The 23,020-nt window shown below is 43.9% G+C and overlaps 1 long non-coding RNA gene across 1 annotated transcript in view; it reads left to right on the top strand.

The window, feature by feature from the left end:
• LOC308648848 overlaps positions 1-6,256 on the top strand; it is a 31,304-nt gene extending 25,048 nt beyond the window's left edge. The window contains exon 3 of the long non-coding RNA XR_014021919.1: positions 3,133-6,256. This is a non-coding gene — a long non-coding RNA (uncharacterized lncRNA). The remainder of the gene's footprint in view (positions 1-3,132) is intronic.
• Positions 6,257-23,020: the final 16,764 nt, after the last annotated feature.

Below are 23,020 nucleotides of genomic sequence, written 5' to 3'. Positions count from 1 at the left end.
GGATATAGGGCTGGGGCCCAGTGGAATCAAGTGACAACGGAAAGGGGGCTGGAGCCGGCTGGAATGCGGGGCTTGGAGCCGAGATTCCCAGGGGCCAGAGAGGGAAATCCCAGCCATCCTGGGGCCCACAGAACAGCACCAAAAGCCGAGAGTTTCTGCCGGCCATCCATAGCTCCCAGTGCCCATCCCTCATTTCTTATACTACTCTCAACCACAGAGGCCCCATCTCCTCCAGATCCCCAAAGGACCTTCCATCCCTCCCCCAAGCATGCCCTCTCAGCCTGGGCTGCCCTTCCCTTCAAGCCTATGGCCTCCTGCTGCCCAGGAAGGAGAGGAGGGGTAACAGCTGAAAAAATGTGAGGAGAGGCACGTAGAGAAGAAAGCCCAGCTCTGGGCCTGCAGACCACCCGACCACTGCAGGAAAGCCCAGCAGGACCAGTGAGAGGGAGGATGGACCAGATGGGCCTTACAGAACACACACACAACATACACACACACACACACACACACACACACACACACACAATACTCCCTTCTCTGAGATGCAACTGCCTCTGAGGGAAGCAGGTTGGGTCAGCAGCTGGGGAGAGTGGGAAGAAACTGGTGGGGGGAGGGGGAGGGAATGCGGAAGGCCCTAAGTGTAAGTCATAACTTAATGTCACCAAGTTTAAATGGGAAATCAAAGCCTGGAGTGTGAAGGAGGAAGAAGAGATGACCTAGCTCTGGGAGAAAGATGAGACAGAGTTTAGCTGTGGATAGCCTTGGGGAGGAAGAAAGACTATGGGGACAATAGTGATGGAACTCAGAGAGAGGCAAGAGAGAAACTGAGGCCTAGGCTGGGGAAACTGAAGGTGAGAGAGGGGGAAAGGGGGGTAAGGACAGAGAGCACACACAGCAAAAGGGGGCTCAGGAGGAGACTGAAGTCTGGGGAGAAAAGGAATAGAGGAAGGGAAGAAACACAAACCTCAGAGAAGTGCCCTGGGAGGTAAGTGGACAGTGGAGACATGAATCAAGGAAAAGGGGAGAGGAGAGGTTGGAGTGAAAGTGACACAGGGGGAAGAGGTGGGAAGAAACAAGACTGAGGCCCAGAGCTTGAAACCAAGGCACACACAGGGATGAGAAGTAAGAGGATGAGGAAGGAAGGGCCACTGCGGGACAGACAGGAGGGGAGTGGGGAGATGAGGTCCAAAGATGAATCCAACCTGTTTCTAGACTACTGGACCCAGAGGCCCCTCCCCTCCCTTTGGGGACATCCAGCCCCTCAATCTATTTGCCACATGTGGCCCCCATCCATCCCTTCCTCCCCATCTCTATTCCCCGTCCTTCCCTTCCTCCCACCACACCTCTAGCCAGGCCCACCTGGTAGGTAACTCCCCACAAAGGGGGAGGGGGGCTCAGCTTCAGTGCCTACTTCTGCTTTCCCAGTTCAGCTCTGACTTTCTCCCTCTCACCTCCAGCTCAGGATTCTCCTGGATCCTAGTCTCCCCAGCCTCGGGCCTTTGGGGTCCCAGCTCTGGGGCTGCTGAGGCTGCCTGGCTTTGTCCAAGCGTCCAGGGCCCGGGGCCCAGGAGCAGCTGCCCAGGCCAGCTGCGGCTGGCTTCAATGTGACCATGGCAACCCAACCGCTCCCCTCACAGAGCCTCTCAGCCCCCGCAGAGAGAGGGAGGGGACAACCAGGCTGGGGAGAATGGGAGAGGAGGCTGAGAACTGTGAGACTGAGCCAAATGGAGACCCCAGACAAAGAGACCCCAAACAAAGGAAGGAGAATAGGCGAAAAGCAGCACTGACTAGCAGTGACTTAAGGCAGCTGCATCAGGTCCTGCAGAGAGGGAAGAGTGGAGCGGGACACTAGAGGAGGGAGAAACCAGAATTGACTAGGGTGGTCCATCCATTGGAGACCTCTTTCTGGGTCTCTGACAATGCACTTCCTCTTTGTGGGATTTTGATTTTGCATCCTGAAAAGAAGCTGAATCCCAATATATTTGGCTGCTCTCAAAGTATGGTACAGTGAGAACCATCCCCAATTGCACCATGGCTATAGAAATTATCTTAAGCCAGAAGGCATCCTCAGATTTCAGGAACACCTCCCCATTTCAAACATACAATGACCTATCACCTGTTAAATACAAGCAGCATCTTCAGACACTGCACTCCAATTCTTGGTTTGGAAACTGTGATCCTCAAAGCCAAATGCCTGATTGGACTTGGAGAGAGTGGGGCCAGAGGGAGGGAGTAATGATGCCTCTCACAGCATGTGAGAGGAAGCCAAGCATCTAATGGGGAGGGGAGAAAGCAAGGCTTTGCCAACTGAGAGGATTGAAATCACCACTCCCCATCTGGCTCCCCTTGGCTGCGTCCTATACCACAACCTTCCCTCATCAGTAGGATGGAGACCCAGGAGTCTGTCTGGGTGGTAATGACGTAACATCTGCAAAGTACAGGCCTATCTGATAAAGCAATCATTCAAACTCCACTAACATCAGCTCTCTCTGTGGCTTTCTGATGTGTCACTTGAGGCCTCTGAGTTCCACCTCCCAATTTATTCCACAGTTATTATTAAAGTGTGCATAAGGCAAGACTCTAACAGCAAGAATTATGAGAGAAAAAGGAGGAAGTACAAGAGAAGCGTGATACATTCCACCATGGGGCACTTACAGTCCAGAGGCAGAGCCAGGCATGTCAGGACTATAATGGCTGAAGACAGGATGAGCTGTAGATGGAGCTGGAAGGGACTGTGAAGCCAGAGAGGGCCAGGTCAGGTCTCATGAATGAGGTAGAAGGTGAGACTGAGAACTGGGCCTTAGATCAGATTCAGATATGCAGAGACTAACGAGGGCAGGGAGGTACCAACCTCGGATGTGAACATACAGCTATGACTGGAAGCCGTGTCCATCCTAATGAGTAACATCAGAAAGGCAGTCTTGGACTCTTCTTCATAGTTTGGCATATTCTGAAGGTAAGGAGGAAGGGATTTGGGGTTTCAGCAGGGAAATGACATGATTGATTTGTGTTTTTTAATAAGTGGTTTCTGGGAACAGCATATGGGATGCACTGTTCGGGGCAATGGCTGAGGGGAGGGAGGAGTTAATCCCATCTGTGTCCTACCCACATCCTCCTGGGGTTCGCCTCCAGCCCCCAACCAGGAACATCATGAGGAAATGAACATCTTGAGGATCTTATGAAGGCACTGCACATACAGGGTCTTTTCTCATTTCCTCACCTATCCTGTGATGTCTCCTCAAGGACCTCTGACCTTGGGTGGAATAATGGCTGTTCACAAAAACAAAACCAGGACCAGAGTGGTTGGAACTTGCCCTAGATCTGTGGCAAATTGCCACTTCCCGCCCAGGATTTCCAGATTCTTTTACCTCCCTCTTCCAAAATGGATGGGGATCCAGAACAGCTCCCTGAGCTGCTGAACTGCACACACCCCTGATGGGAGGCCCCACTTTTGATGGACTTAAACCTTTAGTTTTTGTGGGCTTCACAGTCCTTGCAGTTGACAGAAACACCATTGGGGGGCGCTCGCTGCACAGGTGACTAACGTCGACTACTGACGGGCGAAAGTGAAAGTCCTCAAAGGCTGGAAAACCTGGGCCGGGAAGAGCCTGGAGCCACGGATCGGGAGGACGTTTGAGAAAGACTAGCCTCGGGACTAGTTAGAGCGCAATACACTGATATTCAGATATTTTGTCTTGTTTAAATATTATTTTTAGTTGTATACTTTTATTTATTTATTTTTTTAATGTGGTGCTGAAGATCGAACCCAGCGGCGAGTGCTCTACCGCTGAACCACACAACCCTAGCCCCAATATGTTGTCTTTTATAGACAGAATCAGTTCTTCACTTTCTTTTCTGCTGTTCTTTGCTAAAAATCTTGTGGCTTGTTAGGATTATCCAGCCTCATCCTGTGCCAGGCTCTGCTCTCAGCACTTTCCAAATGCATTTTATTTGACCCTCATAGGAGCCCTGTGATGGGGCATTTTGATATATACCCACTCCACATGTATAGAAACTGAGCTTAGAAAATTGAGTACCTTGCCTCCACTTCACACACAGAGAGACACACACACACAGTCACACTCACACACTCAGTAACTGGCAGAGATGGATTCAAACCTGCATCTTTTCCACTCCATAGCTAAGATAGAAGGGAAGTTCTTAGCCATGGTTGTTATGGTTGTTTTGCCTGCTCTAGAGGTCTATAGTAAGTTCTTATCCCTTCTTCCACAATCCTTGAAGTCTTGGGATGCTGTCTTTCATTCTTCTAATGAATTCTTCCAAGAATACTGGTACCCAAGTCATTCTTGTTTGTGTAAAAAAAAAAAAAAAAGAATGTAGAGAGAGAGTCAAAAATGGCAAGTGATTTGTTTAAAGTCACCCTGGAAGTCAAGGTCAGCACTAGGATACTAATTCAAACTAAAGTCTATGGATTCCTTAAGGACCCACAAATATCCTGTGAAAATTATGAAAGCCTGTGTTTTCGTTCCTTTGGTAATTTTTGAAAACTATTAGAAGCATATTTGGATCATATATAACTGGTCCTGGGCCCACACATGAGGGGCTGATTAATGCTTGTGTTTATTCATTTATAGCTTCCATTGTCTTGGTTGTGTTTGTACCAAGTGAAGGGCAGGAGACAAGTACTAACATTTCTTAGCAATTTGAATAGACACAAGAAGGGGAAGAGTTGAGTCATTGACAAGCACACAGTGGAATATTGTGCCAAGTTCAAAAGAACCTGCGTTGGGCAGCACATGTTCATGTTGCCAGCAGCAACTTCATTTCAGAAAAACAACACTATTCATCACATTAAATTAATGTTAATTTTTAAATTGCCTTTCTGCTGTTGTTCTATTAATTGCTACTTTGTTTTGGTTTCATAACTGCTTAAATGCTGAAGCATAAAGAGTTCATAGCTAGCTATGTTCGAACACATTTAAATTACAAAAATAACTTAAGCCCACAAAAACTGATTTCCTTTCCATTCATACATCAAATATCCTATGAAAATTATGAAAGCCTGTGTTTTTGTTTTTGAAAACTATTAGAAGTTTTCATAATTTTTGAAAACTATTAGAAGCATGTTTGGATCATATATAACTGATCCTGGGCCCACATGTGAGGGTGTGACTAATGCTTGTGTTTATTCATTTATAGTTTCCATTGTCTTGGTTGTGTTTGCACCAAGTGAAGGCCAGGAGACAAGTATTAACATTTCTACCCCTCCCAATGCAGCTAACATAAACCTGGGTTTCAGGAGTCTCCAAGGAAAACCTGTAATGATGGATGGAATCCTTGTTAAAGATCCAAAGCCTTCCCCACCCTCAGGACCAATAAGGACGTTAGAACCAGGGGTTTCTAGGCTACTGAGTGGAATTCACAGAGGGAGGAGGTCATAGGACAGACACCTGGGGGTAGGGGACAAGGAAAATTTACAAAATAGTATCAAGAATTGTGGCCAAAACCTCCATCTTTCAGTAATTTACCAAAATGATGAACACAAAGAGAAAGAGAATAAGTACCATTTATATGTTTTCTATGCCTTTTAGAAGACATGGTGTTATTACCTTGGCCACATACACGCAAATCTACAGAAGGGTGATATTGTAGACATTATGGAAATGGGCACTGTTCTGAAAGAAATGCCCCAGAAATGTTACCACGGCAGAATGGGAAGAGTATATAATTTTGCCCAGCATGCTGTTGGCATTGTTGTAAACAAGCAAGTTAAGGGCGAGATTCTTGCCAAGAGAATTAATGTGCATATTGAGCATAGTAAGGACTCCAAGAGCTATGATAGCTTCCTGAAAAGGATGAAGGAAAATGATTTCAAAATTAGAAAGCCACTGGGCACGGTGGTGTACACCTGTAATCCCCAGGCTTGGGAGGCTGAGACAGGAGGATTGTGAATTCAAAGCCAGCCTCAGCAAAAAGCAAGGCACTAAGCAATCAGTGAGACCCTATGCCCTTCTCTAAATAAAAGATAAAATAGGGCTGAGGATGTGGCTCAATGGTCCAGTGCCCGTGAGTTCAATCCCCGGTACCACACACACACACACACACACACACACACACACACACACAATAAATAAATAAATAAAGTAAAATAAAGGAAAGAAAGAAAGAAAGTCAACAAGAAAGCACCAGCCTGCCCACTGGAAGTAGTATTTTGTGAAGACCAGTGGGAAGAAGCCTGAGCCACTGGAATATATTCCTTATGAATTAATGGCAAAATAAATATTTAAAAATTCTTGAAAATTAAAAATAAAATACCCTCTGGACTCTTTTTTTAAAAAATCAAATATTGAAGTGAGATTGTTTAAATTTTTTCCCAAATAAGCATACACAAATTTTTTAAAAGAAATGGCTTTTTTTTTTTTAAGAGAGAATTTTTTAATATTTATTTTTTAGTTTTCGGCGGACACAACATCTTTCTTTGTATATGGTGCTGAGGATCGAACCCGGGCCGCACGCATGCCAGGCGAGTGCACTACCACCTGAGCCACATCCCCAGCCCCAAGAAATGGCTTTAATCTAAGGAATAAAATAGAAAAAGAGCTGGAGACAAAGCTCAATGGCAGAGTGCTTGTCTAGCACACATGAGGCCCTGGGTTCAATCCCCAGCAACACAAAAAAACAAAATTACATTTGAATTGGGCACAGGTGGGGCACACCTATAATCCCAGAGTCTTGGAAGACTGAGGCAGGAGGATCACAAATTCAAAGCCAGTCTTAGCAATTTAGCAAGGCCCTAAGCAACTTATCGAGGCCCTGTCTCAATATAAAGAGGGCTGGGGATGTGGCCCAGTGGTTATTGTCCCTGGGTTCAATCCCTGATACCAAAAGGAAAAAAAAAAAAAAAAAGACTTGGGGGGAATGTTCTCAGAATGCTTGCAGCTGTACGAATTACATCCACAACCATGTCCAGAGGCAAAAAGCCTTTCCCAGAAGTATCCCTACATATTTCCCACATATCACTATCCCAGAGTCCACTCCTCCACCCATAATGGAGGAAGAATAGAAGTGATAAGGTTGGTTTAGATCAATTATAGTCATATACGCCTTTAGGCTACAAAGGGACCTCCTTCCCTGAATATAGAAGAGGACAGAACTGAAACAATAAATAAAATTTGTGAACACTTTGTAATAAGGAAATAGAGGATGGCTGTTTTGTGGGCTCTGAAAACATCTTCTGCAAAGAGCTTTCCTAAAACTGAACTGGCTATCTTTAAGGGACTTATCTACCATGCCAAGAAGGTTGGATTTTATCCAGCTGGCTGCGAGAAGTCTTTTTTTTTTTTTTTTTAATTGTTGTGCATGGTGGTACACACCTGTAATCCCAATGATGCTGGAGGCTGACACAGGTGGATCACAAGTATGAGGTCAGCCTTAGCAATTTAGCAAGGCCCTCAGCAACTTAGCAAGACCCTATCTTAAAATTAAAAAATAAAAAGGGCTGGGGATGTGGCTCAGTGGTACAACGCCCTGGATTCAATGCCCAGTACCAAAAAAAAAAAATTTTTTTTTTTTTTTTGCGGGGATGGGGCTTCCAGGGATTGAATTTAGGGGCACTTGACCACTCAGTGACATCCCAGCCCTGTTTTGCATTTTATTTAGAGACAGGGTCTCACCGAGTTGATTAGGGCCTTGCTAAATTGCTGAGGCTGGCTTCGAACTTTCGATCCTCCTGTCTCAGCCTCCCAAGCCACTAGGATTACAGGCATGCACTTCGTCTGACCCCCTCAAAAAAATTTTTTTAATAAAAAAAGAACTTTAAAAAAAATTAAAGCTAGTCAAGAGGCACATGCTTACGATCCCAACATCTGGGGAGACTGAGTCAGGAGGATCACAAATTCAAGGCCACCCTCAGTAACTTAGCAAGACCCTATCTCAAAATAAGAACAGTGGGGGCTGTGAATATGGTTCAGTGGTAGAGAGATGTTGTCTGGAGTGGGTGAAGCCCTTGGTTTGATGTCCACTACTGCAAAAAACAAAACAAAATAAAACACACAAAAGAAAAAAGGCTGGGGGTCTGTGGATATAGCTCATTTGGTAGAGTGCTTGCCTTGCATGCACAAGGCCCTGGGTTCGATCCCCAGCACCCCAAAGAAAAAAGAAAGAAAGAAAAGAGAGAAAGAGGGTATGGTGGGTAATTTAGCGGTAAAGTGCCCCTGGGTCCAATCCCCAGTATAAAAAAAAAAAATGAAAAGAAAAATAATGGCGCCTAGGCATGGTCAGATAAATGATGATAGGAAGGAAAGTGAGACTAGAGGCGGGGTGCCAAAAAGAAGGTTATTTGTTGTGTGCTTTTAATTCTAAATCATGAACATAGTAGAAAACCAGAACTAGCAGGTAGGTGAATATGCCCTTTGGGTCATAGCACCAGCAAAAGGTCCCACCTGGAGACTCCCCTCCATGAACTTCACAGCTATTCATCATGGATAGAGCTGACTGAAGTACAAGATGAACCGTCATCCCTGACTGGGGTCCAGAACCACCTGGTGGTGGGAGGATGGAGCCTGTCCTGAAAGTTTAGAGGGTAAGGTTGGAGGGGCTGAGCATAGGTTAGTAAAAGGTGGCTCATGTGAGCGCTAAAATCTGCCACTGCACTCTCCCCCAACAGACATTGTGTCCAATCTAAGGCCCCAAAGTGACAGCCTAAGATACCTATTAGCTTGATTTTGTCCCTAAAGTATGCACCTGGGATAGGGGTAGTAGGGCCCAAGGGGCATCTCTTTCTTGCCTCTCACCCAGACTCCACAGAAACCACTGGCAAGGACTTCATAATAACCTGCCCTCGCCTAAGGGTGATAGTGATATGCCGGCAAGATGCTCTGTGCTGCCCAAGCCCCACCACCACCACCCTCCTGTTCATCAATGAAACCATCTACCCCTACCCCACAACCATGTGATCACCAACTGAGAGTCAAAGCTCACATCATGCCTCTATGCATTTAAACTTCCACTTGCAAAGTCACCTGTTCACTTGCCCACAGCCCACATCATGGCCACGTGCAGTCCATGAGCCACTTTCTGGAGGCACTCCTTCAGGTCAGCCATGTGCTCCATGAAAACCCAGCACTGAGGACTGGGCAGTTGGAGGTAGGAGATGGGGGAGGACATTGGTCTTCAGCCATCTATCCTCCCACAATGGCATCAGCCTCTTAAATTATTTTTTTTAATATTTATTTTTTTAGCTTTCAGCGGACACAACATCTTTGTTTGTATGTGGTGCTGAGGATTGAACCTGGGCTGCACACATGCCAGGCGAGCGCTCTACTGCTTGAGCCACATCCCCAGCCCCTCTTAAATTATTAAACTGACTTTATAACATCAATTCCAGAATATTCTACTTGTAAATAGAGTCAAATCATTCAAATTGGGAAGGCATCTCTCACATGATCCCATTCAGTAGCATGGTCTCTTCATATTTTTGAGGTCTGTGTTTTCAGATGGATAGACACATAACAGAGGGAGGAACTAAAGTTCCTGTGTTCCAAGTCACAGAACTGTCGGACTGAGCTGGAGCCTCAGCTGGGTGTCTCTGGGCAATGACTCCCCATCTTCAGCTCCTGGGGTCTGTAACTCTGGGCTATAGAGCAAGGTAGAGATTCAAGGTGGGGACTGAGGGTAAGAGGAGAAGCAGGTGGGGCTCAGCTGGACTGTTTGTTCATAGGATGTCCATGAGATCCTTCCCTTACTGTAGGGTCACAAAGGCCAAAACACATCTCCTGTAGGTGCCATTAGGGAGTTGAGGAGACTTCACACACACACACACACACACACACACACACACACACACACACACACGAAACTCCAAGGAAGGTTGGTTCTCAAGGTTTTCAACATCAAAATCCAAACAGTGCAGTGTCTGGTGAAGAACCAGTCGCTCCCTGCCATACCCCACCCTGCCAGGCCCTTGGGCTTCTCTGGACCCTGAGAGAATATCCCTCCTAGACCTCCCTTAGCACTCCTTCTTCAACATTCTACCTTCCCCTTCCCCTTGGTGAAGCCTCTCTTGAAGAACCTTCCCCCAGAGTTTCCCATTTCCTCAACATCCCTGCACTGAGCTCCCTTCACCTGCTGCTCCCCCAGGATCAGCAAATCCCTGGCCTCTTTTTGTATTTATGAAGTCATCATAGTTATGCCTGGCTGGTCTCCACCACCCATTTTTCTGCTGCTGGGAATTGCTGGGAGTTTGGAAACCATAGTGTAGGGTGGAGAATAAAGAGGTGTCCTGGAGACAAAGTCAAGTGTTTTTGTTTGCTTGTTACTGAGTGTTGAAACAAATTCTCGACACCTTCAGCTCTGCAAGAGTTAATCTGCACTAGGCCCCAGCAGCCCAGCAGCAGGGGGTAGGGACATTTGCCTCCCCACAGTGAGGCTGGCTGTCAGGGTCTATTTGTTTGAGAGTTGACAGGCTTTACACAAAAAACTCACCCATGCACAAGCAGCATCCAGGCATGATGAACTTGACCCAGTAACAAAGTCTTGAACATTAAACCCTAAGTGCTTTTTTAATTTGGGTGTGTGTTGTTTTTGGTCTTGCACAAGACCATAAACTCTGTGAGTGCAGAGACCATGTTTATCTTGTACTCCATGTGGCTAGCATGGAAGAGGAATTCGGGAAGCATTTGTTGAATAAAAAAGTAAGTGTGCCTTGCTTGTCACCATGTCTAGTCTTGTCCTGCCTCTGTGCTTACCGAAGAGAAAGCTGAATGTCCACATGGAAGCTCCACCAGACCCTGAGCACAGAGCCAGTGCTTGGGCAGCCCTTTAATGAAGTAGAAAACTGAAGAAAGGGAAAGGCTTTCCCCACTGGGCAGATATTCCCCTCCCAGCACAGATTTGGAACCTGCACTTGAGTTACATGGGGGTGATGCTCAGCAGGAGCTGGTTGCAGTGTGTCTGGAACACATGGGGGGCTTCCCCTAGATCCCCAGAAATACATAAGCAAAGAAGGGTATTTTGCAGGTGTTGAGAAAAGACCCTGAAATTTCTGTTCTTACCTTAAGGTGGTCCCATCACCATAGGTGAGTGAGACCCAAGAATACCCAGGTTACAATTTTGTAATCCAGTCTTGAATCTGTTCCCCTGACTAATTATTACCACTAGAATGAGAGCACTGATCTGTTGGAGGTGGGGGTGGGGTGATGTTAGTGGAGTCCTGCTGCATGTAGTCTTGGGTTGGAAGTTCAAACAGAAAGAGAATGTTAAACCAGTTTAGAGCTTCAGGGGATGCTAATTCCTCTGCAGTGCCCTGGAAGACAGAGGGCAGGGGAGTAAGATTAGTATCTGGGAATCAAACAGTGGCTCTTACTTAAGATGAGCTCCTCAAGTTTAAATCTCTTCCTAAATAGAAGAGAGGGGGATAATGAAGGAAGAAGCCAGAATCCTCAGGTAGTAAAACACCTGTACATAGGGACTGGGGATATAGCTCAGTGGTAGAGTGTATGTTCAGTATGCATGAGGCCAGGAAGGAAGGGAGGAAGGGAAAGAGAGATGAGACACACACAGAGAGAAGGGACCCATAGACAGGAGTAGGAAGAGGAAAGCTCTCCAGCCTCTTGAGAAAATCAAAGACAAGTATTTCCCTTATCTCAAGTCTAAGGCAAAGGCCTTCAGTGGTACCCCCCAGAGAGTTTAATATGCATTCCCTGCATTTGGAGGACCGGGTGAGCTGGTGGCTGGCTTGTATCTAGAAGTGCAAAAAATAAAAATAAAAACAAGACGCTAGCTATCCTCCCCTGATGGTAGAACAAGGGAAGTCGCTGGGTTGAAGTGCTGCCAGCCTTCCCAGAGTTCCCTGGGTTCCTGGACCAGATGTGGGACCAGTTTAAGAGAGCTGGCACAGGATTATGTTAGATCCAGTCAAAAAGTGTCACCTGTGGGGCTGGAATTGTGGCTCAGTGGTAGAGCACTTGGCCTGGAATGTGTGAAGCTAATTTTTTAAAAAATTAGCCCTTTAAGAAAAAAAAAAAGTGTCACCTGAAGGGTCTTTAAAGAGCAGTGAATTGCCAGATTCTTAGAAGCTGCAAAAAGACATATGATTGACTAGCCTGAGAAAAGACATTTGCTCACATCAAGGAACCAAATGAGAACTGCTAGCAAAGGTATAATAAGAAAGAAAGAAAAGAAAGAGAGAGAGAGAGAGAGAGAGAGAGAGAGAGAGAGAGAGAAAGGAAGGGAGGGAGGGAGGCAGGCAGAAGTTGTCTTACAAAAGGAAAAATCAGCTTTGCCTGCCAACCCAGGGAGTGCTGATGCCCCCTCACAAGAGCTCTACCCAGAGAAGTCTTCTCCAGGCCCTTCCCTCTCACCAATCCATCACTGAAGAGGCCAAGATAGGGGAGGAAGGATAGAAGCACATACACAAAATAAGCCTGTATAGGTGGTACTGGTTCAGCTGCTGGGGGCGGAGAGCTGTATGTTAATTTTGCATGTGTGTGTGTGTGTACACCAGGGATTGAATCCAGAAGCACTTAACCACTGAGCCACATCCCTGTCCCTTTTTAAATTTTGAGACAGGGTCCCACTAAGTTGCAAAGGCTGGCTTTAAACTTGTGTTCCTCCTGCCTCAGCCCCACCCCCACCCCAGCCACTGGGATTACAAGTGTGCTCCACCGCACTCAGCTGGAAAACTGTATGTTACATAAAAGTAAAAATTATTTCTCACATCATAGTTTCAGCAGAAGGAGTCCTTCTCTGCATATAGTGACTCCATGGTTTTGGGGACCCCAGTTCCTTCTATCTTCCCTAGAATCCTGTCATTCCTTTTTTATATTTGAAAGGTTGACATCAATTTTCCACATCAGCTGGGTACCTAGCCTACCTGTGGATGAGGACAAAGGGAAGGTAGCATCACCCAAGCCATTTGAGGGTAGAACAAAGGTTGCTCTTATCAATTTGACTTCAACTCTGTTGGTCAAAAGTGATGCAACCATGTCTAGCTGCAAAGGATGCTGGTAAAGGTAGTCTTCATTCATGGTGGCCAAAAATCCAGTGAAAAGTCAAGAGTTCTATTAGTAAGAAAAAAGAGGGGGCTGGGGATGTGGCCCAAGTGGTAGCCCGCTCGCCTGGCATGCGTGCGGCCCGGGTTCGATCCTCAGCACCACATACAAACAAAGATGTTGTGCCCGCCGAAAACTAAAAAATAAAGATTAAAAAATTCTCTCTCTCTCTCTCTCTCTCTCTCTCTCTCTCTCTCTCTCTCTGTCTCTCACTCTCTCTTTAAAAAAAAAAGAAAGAAAAAGAAAAAAGAGGAGAATGGGTACTGAGGAACAAAAGCAGTTTCCGCAACAAAGCACGAAATGGGAAGAGAGAACTCACCACACATCTCGGTTCCCTCTGAGGGCAGCTGGTCTGTAAATTGAGCAAAGAAAGGGGAAAAGCTTCATATTTAAATAAAGTTTGAAGTTTTTACAATTACTATGACATGGACCATTTAATTACAGAAATATGTGTGCAACTATAGTGACCATATTACTTACAAATGACCAAAAATGTCAAGAGACCTGCTCTAAATTTGATCTACAAACAGGAGAAGAAATTCCACAAAATGGGTTCAAAGGGATAGAGAGAAATGAAAATAAACTTTCCTCCTGATTCTGCCCTCCCTTGATTATGTTAGGCTAAGCTGTGATAATAAAAGATCTTAATACTTCAATCTACAGTCTCAGTCTCCTTAGGACACTACACACAAAAGGTGATTTGTACCAGGTACCCTGGAGTGCACCTGTAATCCCAGCAATATGGAAGGCTGAGTAGGAAGATTGAAATTTCAAGGCCAGTTTGGGCAATTTAGCAAGACCCTGTCTCAAAATTTAAAAAATTAAAATTTCTAGGAATGTAGCTCCGGAGTGTAGTCTCCCTGGGTTTGAGCCCTAGTAACATACAAACACACACACACACACACACACAAATGGTTTCCTTAGCTAGCGTGCTTATGGTTGTCAGTCCTCAGACCTGTTGCTTCATGTTGAAGATTATACTTATTACCTGGACCTGAAGCAACAGGCACATAACTCTGGAACAACATTTTCAGGCTTTCCACCACTCTGCCCCTTGGCTATTATTTTAAAACAAAGAAAACATATTTTTGAGGTGCAATTGACATATAATAAACTGTTCAGATTTAAAGAGTACACTTTGATAAATTTTGAAATATGTATATGCCTCTAAAATCATCATCACAGTCAGGTACTGAATATATCCATCAAACCCTCGCCCAAAGTTTTCTCATGCCCTTTGAAATTCCTTCTCTCCTGCTACTTCTATCTCCATTCCCAAGCAACTTTCTATCTCAATAGACTAGTTTGCATTTTCTAGAGTTTCATATAAATGAAATTGTACAGTGAGTACTCTTTTTTGCCCTGGCTTCTTTCACTCTGGCTAACAACTTTTAAGAGACACTATTCTAAGAAAAGACCGTTCCACTCGGAGAATCTTGCCAAGAGTTCATGTTGCTTACCTATGCAGAAATTGGGTGTCATGAATTCTTGTTAGGCTATACAGTTTTTCTACACTGATGCCAAGACTACTTTCTGGTTAATGGATTTCTCTTCATCAGAATAAGAATAACTTGCACTGTTAATTTTTTGCCAAAAAATATAAATTTGAATGTCAACCCTCTTCCCTTCCCCCACTGATTGTTATCAAAAACTTAAAGTTGGGCACCATGGGGCACATCTATAATCCCAGAGACTTGGGAGGCTGAAGCAGGGGGATCACAAGTTCAAAGCCAGCCTCTGCAATTTAGCAAGGCCCTAAGCAACTTATCAAGACCCTGTCTCAAAAACAAAAAACAAAACAAAACACTGGGGATGTGGTTCAGTGGCTAATCACCTGTGGGTTCAATCTCTGGTACCAACAAACAACAGCAACAAAAAACCTCAGTTAAGGGAAATAAAGTGCACAGAGGATTCTTTGAAGAATATGTAGTCAGTCCTTCCAAATTTGTGGTTTAAGCAATTGCAGACATTTGCCACAATGTGAATTTAGATTGTACTCTTTTAAACCTTTATAGAATCTCTTTAATGAATTATGCTTTGGCACTGTGCTCTCAGCTTACTGGGACTTGGTTGTAATGCTGAAGAATTTATGGATGAGATGGTATAATGTCTGAAATTGGTTTTGAAATATCTCCAGTGGCCAAGTGTAGTGGCACATACTTCTAATCTCAGTAAGTAGGGAATGCTGAGGCAAGAGGATTGCAAGTTCAAGAACAGCCTCAGCAACTTAATGAGACCTTGTCCCTGGGTTCAATCCCAGTACAAAAGCAAAAAAACAAAAACAAACAAACAAACAAACAAACAAAAAAACTCCAGAAAAAAAAATGGTAGGGGTAGATTAAGTGAGTATGACCAAGTTAGAGCAGACATTAAAATTAAAGCTTTATGATGGATACAGAAAGATTCATTATTCTTTCCTCAGGGCTTTTGTTTACATTTGAAAATTACCCATCATAGCAGAATTCTTTTAAACAGAAGAGATTCCTCATTGTCTTTATCATAGGGATCTTGTTTAATACATTGCTTACTCATCATTTTTCAAATCAGTAAGCTTTAGATGAGAAATTAAAGGTAATTTAAGGCTCAAATAAAATAATACTTACCTTAATCCTGCATAATACAGAGTAAGCTCTCAATAAGCAGTGGCTTTTTTTTTTTTTTTTTTTTGGTCTAATGATTTCATCAGAGTTGATTAGTGGGTATTAGTGGCCAAACCTACTTATAACTTGGAGGTTTTCTTTGATATTGGACATAGAGAAAAAATGTTTTTCTTCTGGAAGTTTAGTTACAAGAGGTTTCTAGAAATATAATAAACTTAGGGGAAAAAAAAACATTTTTTTTGTACCAGGGATTAAATTCAGGGACGTTTAACAAGCCATATCCCCAGCCTTGTTTATTTTGCAGCAGTGTCTTGCTAAATTGCTGAGGCTGGCTTTGAACTTGCAATCTTCCTACCTTAGCCTCAGAGCAGTAGACTAAGGAAATTTCTGAAAGAACCTTTTCAGATTTCCAGTAGCAATCCAGAAGGTAAAATTTTTATAATTTTTCAATGAGGAATTTACTTAATATCCTCTTTTAACTAAATCCCCTTAATTGTCAAAGAGCAGCATTCCACAGGATCCAAGTACTGTCTGGGTTGCATTAGATCATCAAGGTCACAGACGGCTGGTTAATATTCACCAGGCTGGTGGATAAAATCAGCCTCCAATCTCCTATTTTAACTGAACAAATATCTTTTTGTATTTCAAAAATGTTGACAAATGTTTCTTATAACCAATATTCATGATCTCGAGTTACAAGGGCATGCTTTGAGCATGACTACAGAAAAATTATTAAACTGATGTGTTTGTAAGAAGCTCTTATCAAAAGGAATAAGGAGGGCTGAGCACCAGAGCCCCTTGGGGTAACATGGGCAAGTGACATTCTTCCTGAACCTCTCCCCTGAAGGATAAGGCAGAACAATGGGCAGAGCAATGGGAAAGCACCCCTGGAGTGTAGATCTCTGAATATCCTGCTCCCCAGGGTCCCACCTGCACAGTGCTGCAAAGGGCCTTGCCTTTGGTACCACTTTCCAATGCCAGAAGCAGTCACTGCACATTGAGGATATGCTCATGACCCAAACTCTTCACTAAGACCGGCACCCACCCCCCTCACTCCTCTCTCACAGATGGAACTTGTCCAGACCCTGATTGAATAACTTCAAGGCGGCATTAACTGTGACTCTCTTTCTCCCTTCTCTTCCTCTTCATTCTCTACATTCCAGGGAGGGAGTTATCTCAATATCCAGCTGCTCCTGAACAGTGAACAGCATTCCTTACAAGCCATGCATGTAAGGGAGAAGAAGAAGGAGATCTGAGGCCAATAGAGTAAGGGGCTCACTAGGAAGGGCAGCAAGGAAAGTGGCTAGTAGGAAGGTAACCCACCTGGGCCCAGCCTGAGGCACCAAAAAAAACAACCTTCCCTAAAGCAGGGCTCAAAGGCTCTCCTGCTCTCCTGCAGTTTTTTCTTCTCAAAATATTCCTCCTCCCTCTGTTTGGTGGCACATGCCTATAGTCCCAGCTACTCAAGAGGCTGAGGCAGGAATACTGAGCCCAGGAGTTCAAGATCAGACTGGACAACATAGCAAGATTCTGTCTCTCAAAAAAAAAAAAAAAAAATAGCACAATGCAGAAGGGTTAGGGTTAGGGTTAGGAATATGACTCGGTGGTAAGATGCTTGCCTAGCATGCATAGGGCCCTGGGTTCCATCACCAACATGACTGAGGAAAGAAAATGTTCTCAGAACCTACCACAGTGGGCCTCTGGTAGAGAGCTGAGGTCTCCTCTTCCTGCCTCCATGTGCCCCCTCCATGGACTCCTGACCAGCTCCCTAAGCCTAGTGGATGAGGCACCTTAACAGCCACGGGTGTGCGATTTGGGGTTCAAACACTCCAAATTTGTTCCTCATCATGCTTCAATATGATTGATTCTTTTCCTTTATATTTTATCTCATATAGTCATGTCACTTAATAACAGGGACATTCAGAGAACTGTGTCATTAGGCAATTTCACCACTTTGAAAGCATTATAGAGGGTATTTCACAAACCTAGACAGTATAGGCCAATCACTTGACATGGCCTCTGGAAGCCATCAAGAGATGCGGCAAACAGGAGACGTATGAGGCTGCTGGTGCTATAAGTAGGAGTGCATTTTAAAATAATGGTAAAAGATGAACCCAACTATAAAACCCTAATAAAATAAAATAATTGTAAAAAGTATAATAAATAAATAAAACAATAACATAGTCATTTATTATCAAGTATTATGTGCTGTTTATAATTGTATGTGCAGTAGGTTTCTTCACACCAGCATCACCACGAACAGGTGAGTAATGCATTGTGCTAGGAGTGTAGGCTACAGCGTCACTAGGCCACCAAGCAAGAGGAAATTTTCAGCTTCATTATCATCTTGGGAAACAACATTGTATTCAGCCCATTGTTCTTCTAACATCATTATGGAGCTCACTCATGACTGTACATGTAAAACATTATTCTAGGGAGTTCAGAGGTTATACATGTTGCCAAGGAGCTTGTCTTGCTTTGGGTTCCTTCTGAAGCAGATCAGAAGATAGGGATTTTAAGTTAAGAAGGTAATTTGAGAGGGAATCTCAGGTACTGTTGATGGATGCGTGAGATAGAGCATGAATGAGCCCCTGTTGGCAGCAGAGGTTCCAACCCAAGGGGGGGGGGGGCTCCAACAAATGGCATAGGGCATGCATCAGAATCATCCTGCCCACATGGAAGCTGGGGTATTTATGTGACAAATCCATCTGATTGAGGGCCACCCCAAAGTATGGATTCCTCAGTAGTCTTAGCCTGCCCTCCCAGGGGTGGAGGAAGCCCTCTAGCAGTTTTAGGAGCTTGCAGGAGGAGTGATATGAATGGCAAATGCCCCGAGAACTTGAGGAGGCCAGTGTTGGGCTGGCCGGGAGGCATAAGTCTAGAATGCTAAGAATGTCTCAAAACTGCCTTTCTTGGGCTGGGGATGTAGCTCAGTGATACAGCACTTGCCTGGAATGTGTAAGATTCTGGGTTCAAATCTCCAGCACTGTAAAAACAAAATCAAACAAACAAAACTAAACCCAGAAACCAAAAAATTGCTGTTTCTTAGGGTTGACTTTACTCAGCTCCCTCTGATGCTCTGCCATCTGCCTCCCTTCCAGTGTCTCCAGTGGATTCCCACTTCAACTCTCAGGAACAATGTTACTCTTCCCTATTCCCTCTCCACCTCAGGCTTTCTCACCTTAACCTGGCTGCTCCTGGCCTCTGCCCTCAGCTCTCCTGACAGCTGCTTAAGGGAGACCCTGACACCCTTAACAACTCAACCTATAGTATAGGGGCAAGAACATAGACTCATTATGAGTGAGGATGAATGGTGGATTAAAACAGACCCCCTTTGAAATTAAAAGAATAAAATATAATAAAAAGAATAAAAACTTCTGCAGAGGATAGAGACACCAAGGAAGCAGAGACTGGCCTATTGTCTGGCTAACTGAATTTACATATGTCTATTTTCTGTCTTTTGTTCCACTGGGGCCTCCCATTCTCTTCTCTTTCTCTCCTCTTCTTTCCTCTTCCCTCCCTCCCTGCCCCCCCTTTTTAATTAGGGATGGAACCCCAGGGTGTTTTGCCTCTGAGTTACTTTCCCAGACCTTTTTATTTTTCATTTTGGGACAAGATCTCACTAAATTGCTGAGGCTGGCCTCAAATTTGCACTCTTCCTGCCTCAGCCTCCCAAACTCGCTCCAGTCCTCCTCTTCTAAGAACTTAGCATGCCCAGGAGTCCCCCAGAGATGGAGATTTGAGACAGAAGGTTCTCATCCAGCTTCCTCAAAGCTGGCTTTCAATAAATCTCTTTCCTTGCCAGCTTGTCTCCAGAGTTTTTAGTGGAGCAATGAGCAGTAAGGCCTGTCTCCCACAGTAAGAGTTTTGAGGAGCCAGGAGCAAGGACCCTGCGCTTGAATAACATGGCTCAAGCCGCAGCAATCTCTAGAGGGAAGGTTTGGTTTTTTTGTTGTTGTTGTTTTTTGTTTGTTTGTTTGTTTTTCAGCAAAAAAATCCCAGCAGCTGCCCAGAGACATTTTAAATCCCAAGGAATTTTCCCTTCCTTCCTGCTGCAGCCTCAACTACCTAAAAATGCTTTGTTAGCAAAGGAACGGAGGAGTCCCCTGGTGGATGTCACATAAGGATACACCCTGAAAATTTTATCTCTGAGGTTTTGGACCTTGAGTGGACCATTTTGTGGTACCAGTTAATATGAAGTAAGAAGCTCCCTCTGCCACTTGGGATTTAAATAATCCATTTGGTTTCAGGCTACCAATCAATGAGGGCATTCAAAGGGTAAAAAATCCCAACAATTGTGATGGTTTGTTTGGAAACTCGTTTTGGGTTTGGGTTCAGTTGGAAAGAAAACATTATAACATGTCCTATATATCTAAAAGTGCACACTGATTTAATACAACTGTTTTATATGTTTGTTAATCTGACAGTTGGATTAACAGGCTAAATTCTGATAACTATAACAACGGATTTATCTGCGTAAGATAGGGAATTACATTTCCCAAGCATGACTTCAGCCATCAGATGAGCTTCTATCAAAAATATGAACAAAATTTATCTGTGATTACTTTGTTTTGAGCTCATAGACTTTCCTGCTGATGAATTCACTTTTTGATTTTGCACAATTAAATTATATACTTTTGTTTTGTCTTCTTTAAAGTTTTTGAGTCTCTCTTAAAAAAAAAAAAAGAAAAAGTGTTCAAGGTTTGCTAGCCTGAGTCTCAGTTCTATCTGGCCTCAACTGAAACAAATTTAAGATTTACAGACTGCTTAAAGCTATGTCAGATAACAGTATGGCTTTTATTTTTATCTTTAATTTTTTTTTTTTTTTTTTGGTATTGTGTATTGAATCCAGGGGTGCTTAACCACTGAGCTACATCCCCAGCCCTTTTTTATTTTGGGGCAAGGTCTCCCTAAGTTGTTTTTGAACTTGCTAAATTGCTGAGGCTAGCTTTTGAACTTGTGATCCTCCTGCCTCAGCCCACCTTCCACCCCTGAGTCGCTTGGATTGCAGGCATGTGCCATGGCTCCTGGCATCATACAGTATGGCTGTTGGGTGAGGGGTACTGGAGATTGAACTCAGGGGCACTCAACCACTGAGCCATATCCCCAGCCCTATTTTGTACTTTATTAGAGACAGGGTCTCACTGAGTTGCTTAGTGCCTCACCATTGCTGAGGCTAGCTTTGAACTCATGATCCTCCTGTTAATCAGCCTGGGATTATAGGCATGTACTGTACCTGGTTTACAGTATGGCTTTTAATTATTTATTTATTTTAAAAAATATTTTTAGTAGTAGATGAACACAATACCTGTATTTATGTATTTATTTTTATGTGGTGCTGAGGATCGACCCAGTGCCTCATACATGCTAGGCAAACACTCTTCCACTGAGCTATACCCCCAGCCCACAGTATGGCTTTTAAAACTATCTAATGAGCTGGGTATGGTGGGTGGCACATGCCTATAATCTCAGTGACTAGGAAGGCTGAGGCAGGAGGATCTCAAGTTCAAAGACAACCTCAGCAACTTAGGGAGACCCTAAGCAACTTTGTGAAACCTTGTCTTAAAATAAAAAATAAAAAGGGCTGAGGCTATAGCTCAGTGATAAAGCACCTCTGGTTTCAATCCCCAGTACCATGCCCCCCCCCAAAAAAAAACCTATCAAATGATAAATCTAAGCTTTGAGATTTTTTTGTGTGTACCTATGTGTTTATATGCTTATATCTTGTTTGTTTGTTTGCTCAGTATCAAATTAGCTTATAGATAAGTAAGCACATAACTTAAAATCTATTAAGTTAGCCCAAATGCCTTCTGATTCATGTGACTTTAGTATAACTATGACAAATAAGTTAATCTGAACTTGATGTTAGTAAGTATATCTTTAAAATTTGGTAACATTTTTTTCCAGGTCTGGTAACCAATTGAGATGTTTGTCTCTAGATATTTAAAATACAATATTTGATGCTTTCTGTTAATTTTTTTTAAGAGAGAGTGGGAGAGAGAGAGAATTTTAATATTTATTTTTTAGTTATCGGCGGATACAACATCTTTGTTTTGTATGTAGTGCTGAGGATCGAACCCGGGCCGCACGCATGCCAGGCAAGCGCGCTACCACTTGAGCCACATCCCCAGCCCTGTTTGATGCCTTCTATATCCATGGGTAATATAAAGATATTTATTAAAATGTATATATTTTTTGGTGGAGTTTTCTTTTGGTTTGTTTTTTTCCTTTTTCTTTTTGGTACCGGGAATTGAACCCAGGGTCACTTAACCACTGAGCTACATCCCCAGCTCTTTTTTGTATTTGAGACAGGGTCTTGCTAAGTTTCTTAGGGCCTAAGTTGCTGAGGCTGGCTTTGAACTTGTAATCTTGCTGTCTCAACCTCCTGAGCTGCTGGGATTATAGACGTGGGCCACTGCCCCCAGGGAGTGTATATGATTCTCTAATCAGCAATGTGATTCAGTCCTCCTTATCCCTCCAAGCTGTTAAATGGATCTTATTCTATGTCTGATGTCAAAAGTCTACTTTGCTTCAACTAAATGTAAAAATCTTTTTCACTGAAAAAGGTATTATTTGATAGTCAACAGAAAAGGGATTCTTTTTTTGTTTTTAAACTGGGGATTGAACCCAGGGGTACTTCACCACTGGGCTGCATCCCCAGCCCTTTTTACTTTTTATTTAAGACAAGATTTTTGCTAAGTTGCTGAGGGTCTTGCTATGTTGCAAAGAATGGCCTAAACCTGCAATTCACCTGCCTCAGCTTCCTGAGTCACTGGGATGACAGGGCTGAGCCACCCTGCTTGGTTTCTTCAGGACATTTTGTTTTGTTTCATGGAGCTGGGAATTGAACCTAGGGGAGTTCGACTGATACTGATGAGGTGTCCAGTTGGGATCCCCAACAAAGAACTGAGCAAGACATGCAGAAGTAACAGGCAGAGCTTGGAATTATTGAAAGTGAAAATATGCATTGTTCTCCTCACAGACCTGATGGGAGATCTTGCCCTATTTGTTTTCATTTGGTTACTTTATTCTCACCTAATTAGAATTCAGAACTTGTGTTGGGAGTTGCTATGGTGATAAGCCCTCCATGGTGGGCGTTGCCATAGTAGTGGGGCTTATCATAAACAGGGACATGATGACTCATCTCCTTGTCTTGTAGTCCAGCTGGCATTTTTCTTCTACTCTCTCCTTGCCACTGGATGTTCTTCAGGCTGGCCAGGGGCTGTCGGGGGGTCACAAAACTCTCACACTACCTGGTCAAGGCAAGACTTTGAGGCACTCAGGTCCATTGGTGAGGTGGTTTTGAAGTCCTGCTATAGGATCAGCTGGAGTTTGATGGCCTCTAGATGAGAAGAGATAAACTTTGTTAGTACATTTATTAGGCAGGGTCCTAATCACAAAGACAGAAGG

This window comes from Spermophilus citellus (genome assembly GCF_964194105.1).
Source record: "Spermophilus citellus genome assembly, chromosome: 5".
Taxonomy (NCBI): Eukaryota; Metazoa; Chordata; class Mammalia; order Rodentia; family Sciuridae; genus Spermophilus; species Spermophilus citellus.
Note: the sequence above shows the minus strand (reverse complement) of the source record. Positions and strands in the feature narration are given on the sequence as shown.